The 4,406-nt window shown below is 44.8% G+C and overlaps 1 non-coding gene across 1 annotated transcript; it reads left to right on the forward strand.

Annotated features, from left to right (window-relative positions):
• Nucleotides 1-623: 623 nt before the first annotated feature.
• Trnag-acc (transfer RNA glycine (anticodon ACC)) lies at nt 624-696 on the forward strand. The gene has a single exon. It is a non-coding gene; the product is annotated as a tRNA-Gly (tRNA).
• Nucleotides 697-4,406: the final 3,710 nt, after the last annotated feature.

Raw genomic sequence — 4,406 nt, forward strand, 5'->3', positions numbered from 1 at the left:
CAGCGCAGGGAATTGGTGGAAAGCACAGGCAACTGCCTTCTAGGAGGTGGGTATTGGATGGCTGGTACCACGTTGAAAATAACGTCTAAGTTGGAGCGGCGACTATGTACAGAAATAGGTGGAAGGTGTAACTAAATCTTTCAAATAAATCGTTTTTGATTTCCACTGTTGTTTCCAGTTAGTGACCGACCTGAGGTTGAAAACCAAATTGCGCTCGTATATAAGAACAGCAAAGTCGAATGTGGAATTGTCTTAGCGACGGTAGGGGCGTCATATTGGGTATCTCACTGATATTTTTGTAAGTGGATTTGACAAAGAGCAGACTGTTATGGCCTGGAGTCTGGAAACTAGCATTTCACAAACAGCTAAGCTCGAGTCCATTCGCGTACTACTCACGCGAGTATCTATAGGAGGTAGATAGAAAGAAATTAATGACATTTACCTGCTAGTGGCCATTGATTTAGGCTAATAAAGAAAGCTGAAAATTGATGCTGGACAAGGATTGTGGTGTCCTATTCACTAAGAAAATACTCTGACCACTAAGCCATCCAGACACAGTAGTTATCGCAAATGCCTGACAGCAGGCGTGCTAGGGTAGTCCACGCAGATGCGATGACCAGTGTGTCTGGATGGCTTAGTGGTCAGAGCATTTGCCCACCGAGCAAGAAATCCGGGTTCCAATCCCGGTCCGGTACTAATTTTCCACTTTCCTCATTGATGTAAATTAATATCCACTAGCAGCTAAGTGCCATTGTGTCTTGAACCGTAATGCCTGCAAGTTCAGAGTAGTATAGAATATGTACGAAAGAACAGACATCACATACATGTCTATAGAATACGGTTGAAGGACGATGAAACCGTGAGTAGTCATCATCACAGAACTTGGAGGTTGTAGGCCTCCTCCCTCTTTAAAGCAGGATAGTCTGAATTAGGGGCCATTCTGATAAGAGACTATAATAACTCTGCAGGCCCAAGTGTTTTGAAAGACAATGTTCATATTGTTGGACATGGGGCTTTACAGCAGACGAAAGCTACGTACTCTTATTTTGATCCAACAATGTTATCAGTTACGACTCCCGTGTATATGGGTTCCCCGAGTTTGTAAAAAACAACAGGATGGTCGACCTGCATTTAAACAGTGTATGTGCCGTTGTAATGAACTGGCGACAAAGCGGTGGCCTAAAGCCGTTATGTCACACTGAATTACTCGAAGTATGCTGGATAACAGCGATTAATTCCACGCAAGGGATTCTGAGGCAAAAAAAATCAAATTTAATTTTCTGTGCAACTCAAAAGCAATAGAGTTGTATTAATGTGCTCGTCCTACAACCTTACTGAAAAATACAAAATCCAGTATTAGAAAAATTAAATAAATATAATTCTCTGGTATTAAATATAGTTGCCACAAGCACATAGGCCCAAATCTGAGGATCAAATAGTATACATCCACCCACAAATGCATTCGGTTACTCTCAGTACACTACTACGTCCAACACATGCAGCTCGCAGTAGCAAACACGAGTACACTAGTTTCCAAATTCGAATATTGCAGGCGCTACAAATTTCGGCCATTCAGAAGAAAGCAAATATATGATAAGTTTGGTGCACAGATTATAATGACGGTTTGTAAATCTGTTCACTTTAGAAACGTATTTTTTTTATTACGCGAGAAATGACCACAATTGTAAAATTTATATAAAAATTGTAGGGACAGATATGAAGCAAACGCTACATTTATATGTTGGTACTGTTGCTGTGATTTTGCGCATCTAGAACGTACAACATAACAACCGAAAATACATTTTATTTAAAAAGAGAACGATACCAAATTCTGTAATTGAGAGCCAGATCTCTTCTACAGTCAGTTTAAAAATTCTTCTTAATGGCTGTATCTCACCTCGTTGCAGAATTCCGAGACAGTGTGGCGACGATGATGTGCGATGCTGGCATTTCCCGATTCTGCGTTGAAAATGATGTCTCCAGATCCGTTACATACCTGCAGAAGGTATTGACAAGACTGATGTACTAATACTATCGCAGCTGTCATTGCGAGCCGGATGTCGTGGGACTGCACTTCAAATGTTCAAATGTGTGTGAAATCTTATGGGACTTAACTGCCAAGGTCATCAGTCCCTAAGCTTACACCCTACTTAACCTAAATTATCCTAAGGACAAACACACACACCCATGCCCGAGGGAGGACTCAAACCTCCGCCGGGACCAGCCGCACAGTCCATGACTGCAGCGCCTAAGACCGCTCAGCTAATCCCGCGCGGCTGCACTTCTAGAGTGTACACAGTTTGCAGCGCTCGGCACTGCCGAATTTACGGGTCTGTACAATGGCCTACTGCTGGGACCCGCGAGACATTTTCAGTTCAATGTTTGTTCATTTGAAGGCATACTCACATCAAAGCTCAGTCATCGAAATGTTCAAACCTAATATCATGTACAAGCATTGTTTCATCAGCAACCCACAGACTAACTTGAGTTGCACACACGAGAACTCTGCGCCCTTAAAATTAATCCAACAATCTTACATCACGTTAACAATGACGTCTCTTATTCATCAACGCCCTTCCACTTCATTGTTGCGTCTCGACAATCTAAGACGAAGATACATAGATATACCGCTAAGTTGAAACATTTATAATCTTGTAATGTTCTAATGTACCGGATGATCAAAAAGTCAGTATAAATTTGAAAACTGAATAAATCACTGAATAATGTATATAGAGGGGTACAAATTGACACACATGCTTGGAATGACATGGGGTTTTATTATAACCAAAAAATTACAAAAGTTCACAAAATTTCCGACAGATGGCGCTTCAACTGACCAGAATAGCAATAATCAGCATAACAAAGTAAGACAACGCAAAGATGATGTTCTTTACAGGAAATGCTCAGTATGTCCACCATCATTCCTCAACAGTAGCTGTAGTCGAGGAATAATGTTCTGAACAGCACTGTAAAGCATGTCTGGCGTTATGGTGAGGAATTGGCGTCGGATGTTGTCTTTCAGCATCCCTAGGGATGTCGGTCGATCACGATACACTTGAGGCCGGCCGGTGTGGCCGTGCGGTTAAAGGCGCTTCAGTCTGGAACCGCGTGACCGCTACGGTCGCAGGTTCGAATCCTGCCTCGGGCATGGGTGTTTGTGATGTCCTTAGGTTAGTTAGGTTTAATTAGTTAGAAGTTCTAGGCGACTGATGACCTCAGAAGTTAAGTCGCATAGTGCTCAGAGCCATTTGAACCATTTGATACACTTGCGACTTCAGGCAACCCCAAAGCCAATAATCGTACGGACTGAGGTCTAGGGACCTGGGAGGCCAAGCATGACGAAAGTGGCGGCTGAGCACACGATCATCACCAAACGACGCGCGCAAAAGATCTTTCACGTGTCTAGCAATATGCGGTGGAGCGCCATCCTGCATAAACATCGTACGTTCCAGCAGGTGTTTATCAGCGAGGGCCGCCCGTGGTGGCCGTGCGATTCTAGGCGAAGCCGCGCTGCTGCTACGGTCGCAGGTTCGAATCCTGCCTCGGGCATGGGTGTGTGTGATGTCCTTAGGTTAGTCAGGTTTAAGTAGTTCTAAGTTCTAAGGGACTGACGACCACAGCAGTTGAGTCCCATAGTGCTCAGAGCCATTTGAACCACATCAGCGAGGCTGGGGATGATGCGATTCTGTAACATATCGGCGTACCTCTCACCCGTCACGGTAGCAGTTACAAAACCAGAATCACGCATTTCCTCGAAGAAAAAAGGCCCGATAAAGGTAGATGTGGTAAATCCAACTCATACCGTGACATTCTCGTCGTGCAATGGAGTTTCCACGACAGTTCTAGGATTTTCGGTAGCCCAAATTCTGCAGTTGTGGGCGTTGACAGACCCTCGGAGCGTGAAATGAGCTTCGTCGGTCCACAACACGTTACTCAACCAATCGTCATCTTCCACTATCTTCTGAAACGCCCACACCGCAAATGCCCTCCGCTTCACTAAATCGCCAGGTAACAGTTCATGATGCCGATGGATTTTGTACGGATAGCGTCGGAGGGTACGCCTAAGTGCCAACCGAACAGTAGTGTATGAAATGCCGGTGCGACGTGCGACTGCACGAGCGCTGACTTCCCCGTGCATATACGAACCGGCTACAGTCTCCGTTCTCCCTGAACTGCCTCAGCAGCATTACGCCTTGTGCTCAGTCGGCCACTACGGGCTCTATCGTCTAAACAACCCACGGCTTCGAACTTCGAAATCATTCTCGCCACAGCTGCATTTGTCGAAGGACCTTTACCCGTTCGAATCCCCTTCCTATGGCGATAGGATCGTAACGCTGAACTAGCACATTCCCCATTCTGATAATACAGCTTCACTAAAAGCGCCTTTTCGGGTAACGTCAACATCC

This window comes from Schistocerca cancellata, chromosome 8, assembly GCF_023864275.1.
Source record: "Schistocerca cancellata isolate TAMUIC-IGC-003103 chromosome 8, iqSchCanc2.1, whole genome shotgun sequence".
NCBI lineage: Eukaryota > Metazoa > Arthropoda > Insecta > Orthoptera > Acrididae > Schistocerca > Schistocerca cancellata.